This window comes from Engystomops pustulosus, chromosome 5 (genome assembly GCF_040894005.1).
Source record: "Engystomops pustulosus chromosome 5, aEngPut4.maternal, whole genome shotgun sequence".
Lineage (NCBI taxonomy): Eukaryota > Metazoa > Chordata > Amphibia > Anura > Leptodactylidae > Engystomops > Engystomops pustulosus.
The window spans coordinates 161,061,462-161,080,842 of NC_092415.1; the positions used below are offsets into that span (position 1 = coordinate 161,061,462).

Sequence of the window (19,381 nt, forward strand, 5' to 3'; positions counted from 1 at the left end):
TATGGGGAAGAAAGGTGATTTGAGTGCCTTTGAACGTGGCATGGTTGTTGGTGCCAGAAGGGCTGGTCTGAGTATTTCAGAAACTGCTGATCTACTGGGATTTTCATGCACAACCATCTCTAGGGTTTACAGACAATGGTCCGAAAAAATAAAAACATCCAGTGAGCGGCAGTTCCTTGGGTGGAAATGCCTTGTTGATGCCAGAGGTCAGAGGAGAATGGGAAGACTGGTTCGAGCTGATAGAAAGGCAACAGTGACTCAAATCGCCACCCGTTACAACCAAGGTAGGCAGAAGAGCATCTCTGAACGCACAGTACGTCGAACTTTGAGGCAGATGGGCTACAGCAGCAGAAGACCACACCGGGTGCCACTCCTTTCAGCTAAGAACAGGAAACTGAGGCTACAATTTGCACAAGCTCATCAAAATTGGACAGTAGAAGATTGGAAAAACGTTGCCTGGTCTGATGAGTCTCGATTTCTGCTGCGACATTCGGATGGTAGGGTCAGAATTTGGCGTCAACAACATGAAAGCATGGATCCATCCTGCCTTGTATCAACGGTTCAGGCTGGTGGTGCTGGTGTCATGGTGTGGGGAATATTTTCTTGGCACTCTTTGGGCCCCTTGGTACCAATTGAGCATCATTGCAATGCTACAGCCTACCTGAGTATTGTTGCTGTCCATATCCCTTTATGACCACAATGTACCCAACATCTGATGGCTACTTTCAGCAGGATAATGCGCCATGTCATAAAGCTGGAATCATCTCAGACTGGTTTCTTGAACATGACAATGAGTTCACTGTACTCAAATGGCCTCCACAGTCACCAGATATCAATCCAATAGAGCATCTTTGGGATGTGGTGGAACGGGAGATTCGCATCATGGATGTGCAGCCGACAAATCTGCGGCAACTGTGTGATGCCATCATGTCAATATGGACCAAAATCTCTGAGGAATGCTTCCAGCACCTTGTTGAATCTATGCCACGAAGAATTGAGGCAGTTCTGAAGGCAAAAGGGGGTCCAACCCGTTACTAGCATGGTGTACCTAATAAAGTGGCTGGTGAGTGTATAATACTACTATATGATAACATTAATAATAATTATACAATACTATACAGTATAATAATATAATACTATAATAATAGTAATAATATAAATGTCCATTCAATATATGAAGCCCTAAAAAATACAAAATGTAAATGTCAACGCAGATATATAGATATTGGAAGAAGTAAGATGAAAGAAAGAGAATTCTTAATGTTGAAGAGAAAAAAACCTGTCAGGCATGACAAACTCAGACCAAAACCCGATTGAACTATAAAGGAAAAGTTGCATGGTAACAATGAGATGGATTATTTGCCATCTTTCAGCCGAGTATTGAACCACTAGAATGCTCAGCAAATATGACCCCATTATACCAAGCTGTAACGGTAGATTTGCATCAGTGTCTCAAGTGAAATGGAGTGTGGAACATTATTCTTCACAGCACACAGAAACAAAATAGAATCATGTGTAAACAAAACAGATGAAATATTAATGTGAACATTACTGCAAAGTTTTATTTAACCTGAACTGTATCTCTATCTATATATATATATATATTTATCTATATATATATATATATTTATCTATATATATATATATATTTATCTATATGACATTCTTTTATAAGTAAAGGAACCTAATGTAGAGGAAAATAAACATATGGCTAAGTAGATGATAAACTGGGCAAGTCTGTGCTGGAGGTTTATAAAGGTAATTATGAATTAAAGATCTCTTTTAAATCAAATACAGTAGTATGGCAGTATATAGTAGGATCAATTAGAGAACCAAGGGTTACAGTACCCTACAGGGTCTAAAAAATAATAAAAGTAAAAATAAAAAACGTTAAAAATATATATATAATAAAAAGCCCTAAAAATTCAAATCACCCCCCTTTCCCTAGAACTGTTATTAAAAAAAAAAGGGAAAATCATAAACACATTAGGTATCGCCGCGTCAGAAAATGCCCGATCTATCAAAATATAATAACCTTTTTTTTACTGCATTCAGCCCTGTAACGGAAAATAGCGCCCGAATTTGAAAATGGCACTTTTATGCCATTTTGAAAAATATAATAAATTCAATTAAACGCGATCAGAAGGTTGTACAGCCCTAAAAATGGTAGCATTGAAAATGTCATCAAAAGTCGTAAAAAATGACACCACCCACAGCTCCGTACACCAATGTATGAAAAAGCTATTAGCGCCAGATGATGGAAAAGTCTAAAAAAGACAAATTTTGTACAGGAGGTTTTAATTTGTGTAAGTGTATGAAAACATTATAAAACCTATACAAATTTGGTATGCCTGTGATCACACTGACCCAAAGTATAAAGTAGACCTGTCATTTGGGGCGCACAAGAAAACTGCACAAATGTGTTATTTCACCAATTTCACTGCATTCAGAATTTTTTTCCTGCTTCCTAGTACAAGACATGGAAGAATAAATACAGTCACTATAAAGTACTATTTGTTACACAGAAAACAAGCTGTCACAGAGCTCTTTACATGTAAAAAAGATTAAAGATTTTTGATTGTGGGGAGTGAAAAATGTCCTTGGGGAGTCCTTAAAGGGTTAAAGGGAACCTGTCATCAGAAATGGACCTAATAAACCACTGCCAGTATGTTATGAAGCAGATTAACACCTGCTAGATTATGTTCCTTTCATGGTCCATCACTGGATCTTTAGTAACAGAGAGCTTCAATAAATGTCTGTTTTAGAAGAATGGTGCTTCTAACCCCATAAATAGAGCCATCAGTGAAACATGTAAAGACAACTAAAAGGTACTAGCCCACAATTGTTAATGTGTTTGTGCCAGATTTATGTCCAACTTTGCGCTGCCAACTGCTTTCACATGTATGTATGAAGTGTCTGCGCCAGTTTTGTGTTGTGGCTGCACTATGTCCAACAAGACAGAAAAAATGTGCACCTAAAGGGGCGAGTTAGTGCTTAGTGCGAGTTTGCGCCACATTTATTACAGACTTGCACCACAATTCTGCAGCATGAACAAAGTGCACCAAAAAAAAAGGTGCACACTTCCAGAGCCGTGCAGGGGGCATCAGATTAAAGAAGTTTGCACTAGTTTTGATAAATGTGGGGCAGTGTGAGTGCTTTGTGTTGCAGTTCCACGAGTGTTATACGAGTGTCCCTATTCCCAGGGCTGTATCAGGCAATGAGATATGGTGACGGGTAGACATGGCCAGGATCCTTGGCCAACCGGAAGTCTAATTCAGCAGAGCTTCCGTGCTCCTGTAAACAAACAGGGCACGGCCCGGTGAAACGGCGGTGCAGGACGTCTAGAGCCACTGAGGAGGTGAGTGCAGGTTTGCTTTTTTAAAAATGCCTCACCAGCCTGCCCCCAGAATTTTACAAACACTCGGATAACCCCTTTAAGCTGCAGGCATCTCAGTTCAGATACAAATACCATCACTGAAATTATATGTGTAGAACTTTAATTTAATTACAAAAAAAAAAATCTTATTTGTACCCTCATACTTCACATAGCTTTCTTTTGCACTGTCATTGAACTTACTTATCGTTTACTAACAGAAACTGGACTGCGTGTGGATAATACTATTTATTTGTCACATTCTGTAAAGGCTTTTAAAGTTCTGTGACCGAAATCTCCTGTGACCAAACCAGCCTGTTGTTTGAAGGTGACAGCATGTTTTTCCTTGACACAATATATACAGCATCAAATTGAAAAGCAACTGGATTGTAACAATTCTCCCTGTGCAGCTGTCAAAGTGACAAACATATTAAATCTAAACCTGTTTTCTGTACTTTAAATATAGATACTTGCCTAGCCTCCTACTCTCTGAAAATGAAACTTTTTAACTCCATAGGCCTCTTGCACATGACCGTAAGGTCTCTTCTGCTCTGTATAAACTGCTGTATTCTGGCAGCAAATACGGGACATATTTCAACAGTATGGCAATGTTTTGCGTATCTGTACTATACCCGTATAAAATATGGTGGGCTGGCAGATGATGGATGGCTGACTATTGGCTGGCCCCAGCACAAAGGTCAACATTTCAGGACTGAAGACCTGAATCAAGAAGGTGTGGACAGAGCTTGATTATCATTGTAGTCTCTTCTCTGGACCCATGATTCATCCTGTTAAGAGGACTTTAGAGGGAAACTACAATAACTATCCAAATCTCTCCTTCTTTCTTTTGTATTGGTGTCATCAGGATGCCAATACGCTTGAAACCTGCGCTTTACTTTAAATTGGCATCTGGCACTTTGTGAAAAATATTTGGCTTTTGCTTCTAGTTTTGGCACTCAGTGCCTAAAGGGTTCGCCATCACTGGTCTAACATTTGGATCTCTGTCAGAACAGATAGCCCTACCAAACTATTGCAAGTTTAAAAAATGGTACCTACATGCCTTATATTCCTTCCTAGGCTATTGACTGTTGGGTATCAAAGTTTTTACTTTAGTTTTACGTAGCACAGAGGCTCAACAAATAAACTGATTCTTGGAGAGCTGAAGCGGAGCCAAGAGTATCACTTATTACTTTCTTCTCTTGGGTCACCATTAATCATGTCTGCTCTGGGGTCTGCATTATTATTGTTTGGTCTGAGGTCTTCATTATTTTTGTCTGCTCTGGGATCACCATTATTATTTGTCTTCTCTGGTGATACTTTTATGATAATCTACTTTCGTCATTGCATTTAGTGTCTGGTCTGGGGTGTGTATTATTTACCTGGTCTGGGGTCTATAGTAGTTATTTAGTTCCTGGGATGGTAATTTGTGGGGTAGAATGTTACTGATTAATTTGTGTTCATTTTTCTTACATTTTAAGAATGGTGGTCAACTTTTTTTATCTTTCATTTGCACTCAATTCTGACTATGTCAAAAATAAAGGTAGGTCAGAATACAGCTATGGAGTATTTATAGAGACTGAACAGGACATAGAAAATATATTCCCAACTATTCTCTATAGCGAGTTTGCATACCTCCTGCCTTCCTAGTAAGACAGTATATGAACTGACGCATGCGCAGTAAGCAGCGGGGCATTCTCACCAAGGATGTCAGACTTACAGGGCTCGCCGCGCAAGAGCGAGGCTTCCTTGTGCAATGAGCCTACATCATGAGTGAGACAGGGAATAGTAGGATGTGGGAGGGGGGGTTGGTGTGAATAGTAATGTGCGGGTGGGGGGGGGGAGCAAATTGAGTATTCAAATGAGCTGATGCCCGTTAACAGGGAGCAAATTATCAATATTTCTACAACATGCTTGCTATGTACTGTTCAGTCTCTATTAAAAACTGTTACCAGTGAAAAAGAGCCCTCTGCTGACAGGTTCCCTTTATGATCTCTACATCCTTTATGTTGTTACTAAATACACCTAAAGATATGTAAAAAAAAAAATAATAATCTAAAAATATTTTAACATGTATTTGAATGAATCCTTCAGGTTCCACACATAAAAGCTACTTCTTTTTTGGGACATACACAGTGCTCAATTCCACAGTGTAGGCAATACACAGCTGGCCTTAAAATGTGTATTTATATTCTCTTTACACATTTGACAATCATTACAAGCTTCATGTTCTGTGTCTGCTGAAAATTAATGAAAAAGTCAAAGAAAATCTCCCATACAAACCTACCCTAACCCCCATTCAGGCGGTTACCCACTCCTTTCGCATCTGCTTTTCATCTAAAAAATATCCTGATGAATATCACTAACACATACACTCAGAAGAAGTAAAGACCTAAAACAATAAAGCTAGAAATAATGACTCTCCCCCACTCTGTCAGATAAAGTATCCCATACACTAATCTAGCTCTAAAATCACATTTTTAAATATAAAATTACAAATACAGTATGTGTAAATGTGATTCCTGGAATGAACAGCAAAGCAAAGAACAATATTGTATAAACTACAATTTGCGTATAAAGGTTTAGAATGAGAAATCTGGAAGACATTTAGATATAAAATGTATTGCACTCACAGTGGATAGGACATACATTGATATTTCCTCACAAACCCCATTAAGGGATTGTCCAGAATAAAAAACCATAACTGCTCTACTACAATGCTCATCTATTATCTATTAAATATCTCTTCTGCTCCATTCATAGTGTTCAGACGGTGTCCTGCTGATCTTTCCTTAAAGGGAACTTGCCGTGAAAATCTAGACCAGTGATGGTGAACCTTTTAGAGATCGAGTGCCCAAAGTGAGAGTCAAAAACCACTAGCTTTTCCCAAAGTGCCTACACAGCAATTTAGGCAGAAACAAACTTATTGCTACCAGAATCTTTGAGCTCCAATCTGACCCTGTCCACACCTTCTCACTCTTCGGATTGGACCATGGAGCACAGGATGGGTCACGTTACAATATCAGGGCACTACTTGGACTACCTGAGACTGCAGGAAGATGCCATGTCTGGCAAACTCTGTGCCTGGGAGACAGCCTGTGTGCCCACAGAGATGCCTCCAAGTGCCATCTCTGGCACCAGTGATCTAGACTCTCAAACCACCAAAACCTGTCGTCAAGGACAGTAACATGATCACAATGATGTCCATCTATATTTTTAAATGTTTTTTCCATTTTTCACTCCCCTCTTTCCACAAGTCATATACTTTTTATTTGTCTGTTTACATATAAGGTCTTGTTATCTGCAGGATAAATTATAATTTCTCACGTCACCATTTTAGGTTTTATTCAGTGTACAGGGAAGCTGGCAAAAAAGCCAATTGTGTTAGAATAGTAAAAAAAACTACAGTTGTGCCCTGTTTTTCCATCTAACAAATTCGGCACATTTACTTACCCGTCCGAGTCGCGATCCCTGATCCGGACTCTCTGACGATGATGCATTGCGCGATCCACGCAGATCCTGCGTCCGATATCCTGCATGTGACGCTCCCCGCTTAGGTCCGCCGGAGTTCACCTTCTTCTTCACGGTGTATGTAAGTGATTGTGACACAATACGATCGTGTGCGACACAATCCCGTGGCCGATCCCCAAAAGTCAGGAAACCCGACGAAAATGCGCCCGCTGGACCCTTAGTAAATGAGCCCCATTACCTTTATTCACTGGATCTATACAATCATGGAGATATATAGAAAAAGTGGATGACGTCATAGGGCGGTGGGGAGCCGATGCTCTATCAAAGATTGCTGTTCCCATGAAAGCACCAAGCACAGCAGTTGCAATCTGGTGTCAGCTGTATTATACCAGCCACTTATGGTGTACTACTACTCATGTAGTACTAATGTAGATCAAGGCAATAGGGGACATCCTTGTGTGACTCTTCTATGCCCTCTAACTCCTTACTTTTTCAATTTAAAGTTAATTTTCTTCATTATTTCAGCAGTTCCTAAAATTCCCATCATTGTGATCTATCACTCTCCTGGATAACAAGTTGTTATATTTGTGTATATAGTTAACACTGTAGCAGCTGTGAAAAATTTGTTTTCCAAGCGAAGGTTACCGCACTTGGTTAGATACTTGATCCTGAAGTATATTTATATTCCAGGATTGTATCTGGACTTGTTGGCTTTCTCTCTACTTTGGAATTTCTGTATTTCACAGCCGCTCCCTGCTCCTGTGAGCAAAGGATGTTGCAAGTCTTGCAATAAAAATAGTATGCTGTGGATATTTCCTAGGCACTGATTGATGTCGTAGACTCTGGAACTGATATTATTAGGTGGTATCACACTACAGGTTTTTTTGTAGAGTTTCTTATAAGCTTTCTTATGAGATGGCTTTTTCATTTCAGATTCACCATGGTGAGTTGTTTGATACATTTGGAGGTGGTAATGTCGATATGCAAATTTTTTGTATATTAAAAAAAAGTCTCTAATTTGTAACAGCTAGTTCCACTAAGGGAATGGAGTGGATTTGCAGTCAAATATATTACTGTCTTTCTAATAGGTTACACAAGATGATATTTTTCCCTGCTATTAATAAAGCAGTATATTGCCTTTCACTGCACTTCTTAGAGGTTGCCCCCTTTTCTTTGTCCCTTTCTAAATGCCCTCCTACATATTGCTAATCCAGCAATATAATTGTCTAGTTAGGAACACATACACGCACTAAGGGAATTCTCATACGCTGGCGCATCATAATAATAATAATTCCTTTACATAGCACACACAGATTACGCAGCGCTGCACAGAGCTTGCCAAAACGGTCTCCAATCTGATTAACCTACCTGTATGTTTCGGAGTATATGACTGATCCCTGACACGCCAGCCAGAGCTATCAAATCTTGCCTGGTGTAGAACTGGACTATAGTGCGCAGGAAGAGTAAAAAATGCCACGCACAGGGCCACTCCACATACCCCATCATTTGGCATGGAGGTATCGAAAGTGGAGAAAAGTGCAATTTCTGGTCTTTCGCCAAGAATCTCTATATCAGGGCATCTAATAATTTACTAATTTAGTTATTAGAGGTTAGCTCTAACATCTAGAGCTGTTAGTTATGGACTGCAAGTAAGGCCTCATTCACACAGTCGTGTCTTCGCCCGAACCACATCCTGGGTATAGCACATGATATAAGTAGAGAGGGAAAGGTGAGCGGTTGCAAATCCATCCAAATATAGCCCATGTCCTATATCTCTAAGTACGGCCACCCAGCTCGGTCATGGTGCGGTTAGACACCATGTGCTCACCTCAATGTGACTGGGTGCCATAAACCTCTATTGTGGCCATGATATGGCCACAATTACGGCCATTTGAATGGGGTCTATACACTGTAAGCAGCACAGATAAAGAAAAAAGAAAAACAGATGGGTGCACGCCAAAAGTCAAGTGGATTTATTCCATATCGTCAACGCTCACAACACTCACACTTTGAGCCGAAACATCGCTGACAATTTGGAATAAATCCACTTGACTTTTGCACAATTGATTGCCTGGAGTGCTTTTATTACCTTTCTACCTACTATATAAATATATATATATATATATATATATATATATATATATATATATATATATACATATACATATATACAATGCTCTACCTAGCTCTCTTAATAAACAACGCTTATCCATAGCTCTTTGTGGTATCATATTGCTTTTTGTGACACAAATCACCAAGACATGCACTAAAATTAGCTAATCTTTAATAAGTGTAAGTACTGCCCGGTCAGGGTCTAACCTCGGGTGACCGCAAAGTAATTTATACATATTAAAATATAACATCTGGTTTTCATATGATAATTGGGTTTAGCAAGCGCTTATTTATGAAACACCAGGTGTAACACTTTCCAGGTCTAGAAACTTGCTTAAGTAATGGCAAGATTAGAATACAACTATCAAGACACACTTCAAATATATTTTTTTTTCTATCTTAAACTTTCCTGGCGAGCGAAGGCCATTTCATCCATTTGCCCTGCATTTGACTCCTCTGTGGTACACATTAACAGAAACAACAGAAAAACCCCCTTTGAAACTTTATTCACACTGGCTGAAAAAAAAAGGCAGAGAAATTCTTTGTATCCATGCTTTAATCTAGCTGGAATGCCACAAATGACTTCCACATGTGCTCCCCAAAACCAGTCAATCACAGCTATTTATACTGACATGATACAATCCAAACAATCTGAGCCTGGATGCTTTGTCTTTCTTATTATATAGCTTTACATGTCAGTCTTGTTGAATTTGTGGAGGTGTTGAGACGGTCATGCGGGATTTTGTAAAACAAGGATCTTATCTAATGATAAACCACTGCATTTCTTTTTAATACTGTATATAATACATTACAAAAGGAAAAAAAAATCAACAGGTGATGGATGACACACTGGAAAATCTTGAGCTGCTCTATCACTTGACAACCAGGACTTATTAAACAACACCACTATATATTTATACAAAGTGGCTACCAGTACTTTTATTTTACTGGATATTCTTTTTCATTCTAAAATTTTTGCAAAGACACTGACTTAGGCAAGATGAAAACAGCCAGTTTCAAAACTGGACTAAATACAATAATTGTGTTGATCAGAGCCCCTGCCTGTTAAATTAACGGATATGTTAAAAAGTAGAGCATGCCCTCGTCTTAACTGTTTTTCACGGAATACTCATGAACTATAGTATCTGAGGATCCGTGAAAAACAGATGCCAAAAAGATGCAGATCAGCCATATGTATTTATTTCTTTTCATATTTTTGATACAGAAAGATAACTTTTGAGTTGTCCATGAACAATTGCCAGATAGAGATCACATGACCCTCCATCTGCGGCCATTTTATGGACAGGAATGTCTGACTGATGAGGTGAAAGACAGGAGGCTTCACTATACATATCAATAAAGCAGTGCAGAACTATTAACAGATGTATATTGGTAAACTACCTCATATCCTGCCACTCTCTCTTACACACACATTAAAAAAAAACATGAGGTAAAGTGGCCAACCTCTTTAAGATGGTCGTACCTTTCTATTAGCCATTGGCCAACAAATATTCCTAAGAAGCTTGTCCTGAATGTGTATTTGCAATCAATAAGGAAAGATGAGCTTGAGTTCCCATTTACTATAGCTGTTGGCAGAAAGAATGACTATGTTGTCCGATACATTCATACACATGCACACTTGGCTCATCTGAAAATTTGTGTAGTAAATGGGGTGTCTGGCAGTGGCTAATCTGGCGGCGTCACCGCTGATTACGTCATAATGTGCGAGCATTGGGAACTGCCGGAATGTGAGTATGCAAGTTTATTTGTTTATACGCCGAGGGTCTGCAGGGGGCATTTCATGAGAAATGGGGGGACCTGGCTGCATGAGGCATTTCATAACTGGGGTGGTTGGCTGCATGGGGCATTTCACCATGGGGGGTTGGCTGCTTAGGGCATTTCATCAGTGGGGTGGGCGGCTGGCTTCATGGGGCATTTCATTACTGGAGAAGGCTGTGACCAATGCATTTCCCCCCCTAGGCGTATACTCAAGTCAATAAGTTTGTCAATTAAGCCAGATGGGTCTTTGAAAAAGCATATCAGAGTAGGCTGCCATTGGGCAGGAATGGCTAGAATATTTGGCATGTTTATGACCATACTTCAAATGCAAGGGGTCCCATAGAACAACATCTCGGGATATACAGCCTCTGGCCTGAAATTTAAATATCATTTTGTGCTTGTCAGAGTTCTTTGGTCTCTCATATAAGAAAAATAAATCAATAAAGACACTCTTAAGAAGACTCAATCAAAGGCTGATTGACTGTAGACTCAAAGTCCCAAAGCAGCACTAGATCATGGATGGATGAGAAAAAGCTGTTAGCAAAGGCAGACACAAATGAGTGATGAAAGACATAATGAGGGGAAGAGGCTAAGACTAAGCACTTGCTGCACATTGTGGACTAACGGAACAGAAAACATTTGCTCATTGTATTCTAAGACTAGGGCCACATTCACACGGACATGATCCCGGGTGTAGTACAAGGCCGGATACAAAAAGGAAGGGGAGTAAACGCTCCTCACCTCTCCCCAGGCTCTAGCCAAATATAGCCAAAATTCTAGTCCCACATTTTGACACAGTGGCCCAAATTTACTCAGGTGCTTGCACCAGTTCTCTTATGGACTTTGCACGCTCCCGTTTGTGTCGCAGCACTATTCTTCATGGGACACAAATTAGCTTATTAGCTTATATTTTAAATATATTAAAGGTGTATTCCAGGAATAAGTATTATTCATATACAAAATGTGTCCTTAAAGGAAATCCACCACCAGGATAAAGCATTGTAAACCAAGCACACTTACATGCAGTTGTGTGCCCCCCGTGATAGGATACACTCTTATTTATACACTCACATTTAGCTTCTTATGCCCTTGTTTTCAAAGGACATCTACCACCACATTTAGGACTGTCCCCAAACGGATGCTTGTTACCTTAGCGGTGAAGGGGACTCCTGGCATGTTACAAGCTGTCTTCAAAGATGAAATATTGACTCATAAAAATGATGCAAATGAGCCGGAGGCGCTTACCACTCGGCTAGCCAATGCGCCTCCTGGGTCCGTTGTAATCTATTTTATTCATTTCCCCTCTATTTTCCTCCCCTTATGCAGGATGGCCGCAAGTGCTCCAAACAGCTGGTGACGTCACCGGTAGCTACCCTTCTTGTGCAGCCAGGTGATGTCAGGAGGCGTTTGGCCAGACGTGAGGTGAGCACCTTTGGCTCATTTGCATACATTTTATAAGTTGATATTTCATTATAGAAGACGACCCGGAGCATTCCAGCAGGAGTCCCCCATCGCCCCTAAGGTAACGAGTATCTGTTTTGGGACAGTCCACCACCCCTAAATGTGGTGATAGATGTCCTTTAAGAAAAAAAGGGCTTTATTAAATTATGCATATAAACCTGGTTTCGGGCTCCATAGCCGTTTTTAGCTCATTTGTATAATTTCGTAAGCTTTTTTTTCTACAAACTAGTGCAAAAGAAACTGAAAGAGGAGCGGATTCTCCCAGAGGTGCGCACACCAGCAGGTCATGTGCTTGGTTTACAATCCTTCATCCTGGTGGTAGATTTTCCTTAAGTTTTAAATCAGTAACTACAAAAGCAAACTAAGTGGAGGGAGGTATTGCTGCTATATTCAGTACACATCTGTGCTTATTGCAATGTCCAGAGGAAATGGATACCCATTGTACATGAGTGCAATGCTGTCTGCTTATTAGCCTGAAAAGGATTGACAGAGAAGTAAAGACGTCATAAATCTAACTGTGTTCATTAGTGACCAGAAGTCATTATGTCCTAATGGCTGATCACTGACCTGTATAATGTAACTTGCTGTCAGAGTCCAGTTTTAAGTGGACAAGCATGTACATCATAAAACACCATAACAATTGACATAAACTGACAGCTTATTTAGTCTCTGTTAGAAGACCTGTCCATCATATTTGTAATAAAAAGAGCTCAGTATTTAAACTGTGACATGGGTAATGTCAGAGGAGCAATAAACATATATTAGCATTAATTAATTTGCTATATAAAGATTAAGCACGGAGGTTGTCACAGACAGAATAACAATATCTGGAGAAAGCCGGGATAAAGGATGTTATGGCTGCATCCCGTGTTACATGCAAGATTCATTCCGCACTGGTAAAGTGAAAATGATGACCTATTCCATTTTATTAATAGCCACATTTCAATAATCTCTGCAGATCAATCAGATACGTTATATGCAGTTGGATATTGATATTGTATCCTTATGATAGTATCTTTAATATTAGACCAATAGGAGTGGCAGCACCAGTGTCTACTCCCCCTTTCAAGTAAATGTAAGATGGGCAGCAGTACTCGTCTCCGCCACTACACAGTGGATGGAGCCTTTTTCTTCTAGGCTTACACTTCTGGTGCTTACACATAGTATACCCAGCAGTGGATATAGATTACCTGTACTTGGTGTAGGGCATTATAAAAACTAATAATTTTTAAAACCAATAATTACTACAGATTTAAAACAGGGCACCAACAGAGCATGTCTGTTCAATAACAATGTCCCCAGAGTTTAGTTTTTTATAGAACTTAGCACTAAAATTTCATATCAAGGCCTCATGTACATGAACGTATTTGAGGGCTGTGCCACAGAAATTGCAGCTAGCTCACAGGTGAACATGCCAGGCGGCCCACAAATTATAGAGCACATGTGCAATTTGCATGTCCGATCTGTCAGTTCATTCACCTGGGATACAACAGACTCCTGTTCTCATGTTCTGTGGGGGTCCGAACACTACAAAGCCCACAATTAGCAAGTTATCCACTATCCTATGAATAAAGGGTCACTTATTTTGTCTGGACAATCCCTTTAATCGCAGCAGTTGTTACAGTAAATCAGTGCCATTGACTAACTGCTATTTCTGTGTATCTAATGTAACTTCACAACTACTCTGACTGAAAACTGATTGCACTCTGATGCAAAATGCGTGTTTTTCACTGACCAAACCCTGATCGCACCCTGATCAAACCCTGACGTGATCTGCAACGCAATTTTGGAAGGGGCCTAACTGTCTTCTTGTGAGGTATCTTCCTGCCAACTCTTAGAAGCAGGAGGCAGGGAAAGTAGTGTGAGGCACATATCGTAGGATACAAATGCAATTTTATAAAGAGCTTTATAACTTTACTTTTATGGAATTATCTACTATATTACTGCATTCCTGGTCATTTATAGACGCCACAAATCATTAGCAGATCATACAGTATATTTAGCCTTATTGGGACATACAGATGTACAAGTGTTTTGTGGGGAAGTGTCTGAGAATTGTCAGGAGAGATTTAATAGGTGATGACACATGATGCTATGATTCACTGTCAGCCAGACAGAGAAGACTCACTTCATGACTACACTGAGGAAACCCTCTGGACTGGAAAATACAAAAATGCAATGTATCACCCACTAAGCCACTAGTAAGGGGCATACATGGGATGGTCATCAAACTCATTTCTGCATTAAATGGAATTCTACAATTTTATATAATGGTCAATCTTTAAGAATTAGGGGTTCTGACCTTTCAATTCCTAACCCAGCATCAGAACCATCCCATTATGTTGTAGTACTGGAGCACCAGTCACTTGACTAAACTGCTACAGGCAATGGCAACTTTTTCTGGTTATTTTGTCCTTAAAGAGTCTTTGTAAGTTACAGCAAATGTTCATTAAAGACAATGTTTGAAAAGCCTTGGACTTTAGAATAAGTGACTTTCCTATTTAAGTATTCATTTAACTCGTGCATATTGACCCTCACAATGGCTTCCTATTTACATTTCACATATGCTGACAGCAAAGTTTTATCCTGCAAATTATGCTCAATGTTAACACAAACGTTGACAACACTTTGATGTACATCTCAAAGCTGACACTTTGATGTTAACTTCATAGGCAAAAAAGCTTTAATGTCGACATCAGTCCACCTGCTAAAGTTACCGAAAAATTAGAATTCAATATACTGCATATAACATGATTACATATGCATATTGGGAGGTTTTAGTGTTACACTGAAGGGTAAGTGTGTAATATTAATCTGTAGCCAAACCTCAAGAATGGTTCCTTGTATGTATGTTGGTTGATGTGTGAAGTCCATTTTGCACAGAGTGATAACTAACAATAACTAACATAGATGTGTCCTCCCTATTTATCTTTTTGGGTGGGCATGTCGAGATATGTAAGTCACTTAAAGGAAATCTACCATCCAAATCTATCATGAAAAACCAGGGGCACTTAGTCCCCTTCTTCACTTGCGTTTTTCACGCACGTGTTCTGTGCGTGCTTTTGACGTGCAGAACTTGCATTGCACTCTGACCCATTGTAATCAATGGGCTTTTTCAGACTTGGATTATTCTTCACGCGCGCACGCGCATGTTTTTTAACGGACGTTTAAATCTCGACATGCTCTACTTTTGCAAGTCACGTGCGTGAAAAACGCACCATGCAAGTCTATGGAGATGCATCAAAAACGCATTGCACTCTGAGACACATGCAAGTGCAATGCGTTTTTCACGCATCAATTGCCATAGAAAAGATAGAGCTCAGCCCTGAGTCCTTTTCATGCGCATTACCTGCGCGTGAAAAACGCATTGAGATGGCATTGAAAATGTGCGTGAAAAAATGAGACACAGAACAAACTCTCACTGAAAACTGATTGCACTCTGATGCAAAATGTCAGGTTTTCACTGACCAAACCCTGATCGCACCCTGATCAAACTCTGGCGTGATCTGCAACGCAAGTGTGGAAGGGGCCTTACTTATAGATCCAGGCACCGTGACTGCAATAATCTTCTTATATTTGTTATCAAATGCCTCCTTCCTTCCATCTTTTAGCTTATGCTAAGGAATTTAAAGGGTTCTGTGGGTCGTTACCAGAGCCCCTCAGTGCAGTTGCTTCACAGGCATTTCCCCTCTCCCGCTTTGTGAGTTTAGAGGGAGGGGGGAAATGCCAAGAAAGCAGGGAGAGGGTGAAACGTGAGACAAGCTATCTGTGCAGTGTACTTGTAACAATAGAAATAGTAGTAATAGTAATAATAAATAATAGATATTTATTATATAGCACCATCATATCAAAAAAGAGAAGAAAGATGCATGAAAAGCTACCGTATGTATCATTATATTTTTTTTGTACGTTAAAGTGTTTTTATTTTGGGTCTGGGTTTTTTGTCAATTGCTGTGATTTATACATTTTGGATAATTAATAAAGATAAATTGTTTACATTTAGCTGTTTTTTTCACACATATTTCTTCTCTTTTTTTGTATTATAATTTATGTGTGTTGGCTTTGGATATGTGAATTTATACCCTACATTAGCAGTGCTCGCCATTTGTGTGTTTTAGGTCATATTCCAAAGTACTTTACAGATCAAGGGGGACATGAACAAATAAAATACAACATTACAGAGCATTAACACAGTCATAGGAAGGTAGGAGGAAGGTACAACCCAGTAACATTAGTTAATATGGATGTGAACCGTCACAAACATCTCTATTTATTTATTTTCTTCCTTAAAGGGGGTATTCTCATTACAGCAAATTAATGTCATACTTTTAATTATAAAAAGTTTTATAATTTTCCAATATACTTTCTGTATCAATTCCTTACAGTTTTCTAGATCTCTGCTTGCTGTTCTTCTATTGAAAGCTTCTATGATTACTTCCAGTGGACAGAAATCTGACCATGGTCACACAGGTGCACAGCTCGTTAAACAACACACCTCTGATTACTGTCTGTGATAACAAGCTGTGCACCTGTGTGACCATGGTCAGATTTCTGTCCACTAGTACCAAACATAGACGCATTCTATAGAATGACAGCAAGAAGATCTAAAAATCTGTGAGGAATTGATACAGAAAGTAGATTGGAAAACTGTATAACTTATCATTAAAACAATAATTATTTTCAGAAATGGGAACAACCCTTTAACTTTTCATGCTTTGCAAAATAAAATCTTTTTACAAAAAGGAAAGTTTCTGCATCAACCTCTTCCAAGATGGAGCTATGTGAAGGCTTGTTTTTTGCAGAACAAGCTGCTGTTTTTATTGGTACCATTTTTTTAAATTGCTGTTTATTCTGCTTTTTTGTAGGTGAATGCACAATAAGTGGTAATTTTATTTATTATATTTTTAGCCTCATTATAGGACATCATTAAATGCATTAATTTTATTGCTGGTATAATACACTACGATAATTATTAGATGCTCACTATATTACAGTGTTTTAGACATTTCATCTGAATGCAGGGCCTAATAGACTTACCTACATGATAGAAATAGAGGCCTTAGCAAGGCATCCGGTTGCCATAAAAACAATTATCAGAGACGCCGCCAGCACTGGACAGACCTGGGCAAATGCCAGGGCTCAGTGCTGCTGAGAGGGCCCACATAAGGCTGTACATAAGGAATCCATAGGGATATGGGGTGGCTGTATCTTATGAATCAACAGGGGTCAGTGGGGCTAATATGTAATAACCATGAGGATGCTGATTAATATGATAAACTAGGGAATATTTTAGGGAACAGGAGAATGTTTTATTTTCTAATTTTTAATGCCGCCACATGAGTTTACTGCAAAGGGGCCTACTGAGGCTCTGTCACACAGGAGCCTACTGAAACCTGGAGCCGACCATTACAATCATCACCCAGTGTTCGCATTGCAGGGATCCAATTGGAGGAGAGAGGGGGAGTTCTGCAGCTAATACCAACTAAGTTAAGCAGTCTTGAAAAGCAGGCACCCAGCTGTCACAAGACATCGGAGCAACTCTCCTGCCCGGCACAGAATGCCTGAGAAACACTTAATTTTGACGGCCGTAAAAACCCCTGTTGGTGGTCACTAATGGATTTAACAAAGTTTAAATAAATAAGGCTACAAGTGTTGATTGCCCAGACCCAATTACTCAGAGTCCTCTTAATACTCATTGTCGACTTTAAATATGCGACAACATATCAGAGATTTAATCACTGTAAAGTGTGATATTGTGTAACACAAAGGAATTAGACAGGGCAAAATTACAAAAATGAACATGAGCACTTACCACAACTGAGACTGTCCACTTGCTGCCTCTTTTATGTATCGGATAAACTTTTCTCTAATTAGAACTCATTCTAAATGTTCGTCAAAGTGTTTCACACCCCTACCGGTACTGTAATTAGTTTCATGATGAGGATGAAGCAAGGGAGTCAGTTCCCAGACCCCACCAGAGAAACTAACTCATTCTACTGACCTCAATACAAAAAGCCACCACAATGGAAGTCGGTTCATGCTTGTTCAATTTGCTATAGGAAAGGCTTCTCACATGTAAATAATGGAAGGTAAGTGCATTTTACTACAGCAGTTAATTACTCTAATCCCCTACCGTTCTGTTAACACTGTTCGCCTATGAAGAGACCTTATTTGCAGGGAACATAAAAGTTCCAACATGTTGGGGGCCCAGAACGTAAAGGAAAATTAAACATAACCTATTTAAAAAAAAAAAAAAAGGACTGCATCTGGTCTACATTAGAAACTTTTTTGTTACAATTTTTTCAAAGTTGGGCACAATATCAGACTGGGATCAAGAACACTGTACACCTGCAATTACACTTGTCACCATAAAAACACAATGCTACCTACAGCATCATGTTATAGTGCAGGAGGAGCTGAGCGGATTGATATATAGCTTTATGGGAAAACACCTGCATAACTTGTCATATATTCACTTATATATTTTCTCTTTCTATGCAGTCAAATACAGCCTTTCCTGTATATCTGACCTTTAGCAATCAAAACGGAGACCAAAACGCCATAATTTTTTTTTCAAATGGGAAACCATCAGACTTGCTATGTTAAACCCACAGAAATTAATAGAGCAGTCAGGGATGCACACTGCTTCTCCATTCATCCAAAAACATAGGGTCATCTATTTTGTGGAAGTCCAGTGATCAGAAATGTATCATCTAACCAGGGAAAAGATCAGAATAGTTTTAGGAAAAAAATAATGTGATTTTAATGGGGTTTACCGGCAGTTTGTGTGTGTGTATTTGGTAGCAGCGGGGATGTGGAAAATACATTTATAATCCCGGTATGTAACTGGATTTGGACCTATCTTCATTAAACTCCTGTGTTCTTTGACCTCTGCATTCAAACTGCCCCCCCCCCCCCCCCCGTTCACATAGGACAGAAGTGCATCAAGTCCAGCTGAAATTCTGGAATATTAATGCATTTTTTCTCTTGTTACAACACACAAAAAAAGTATGGTTATACAAGTTGCCAAGCCTACTACCATACATTGGGGCACATTTACTAAGGGTCCGCAGCCGCGAATCTGTCTGGTTTTTCCCGAATATTTCCGCTTTGCGCGGTATTTCACGGGATTGTGGCGCACGCGATTGATTTTTGGCGCAATCGCGCCGACTTTCGCGCGACAGAAAT

The 19,381-nt window shown here is 39.5% G+C and overlaps 1 protein-coding gene across 3 annotated transcripts in view; it reads right to left on the reverse strand.

Moving 5' to 3' along the window:
* Positions 1 to 19,381, reverse strand: part of RARB (retinoic acid receptor beta) — a 474,419-nt gene that overhangs the window by 340,954 nt on the left and 114,084 nt on the right. The window lies entirely within an intron of this gene.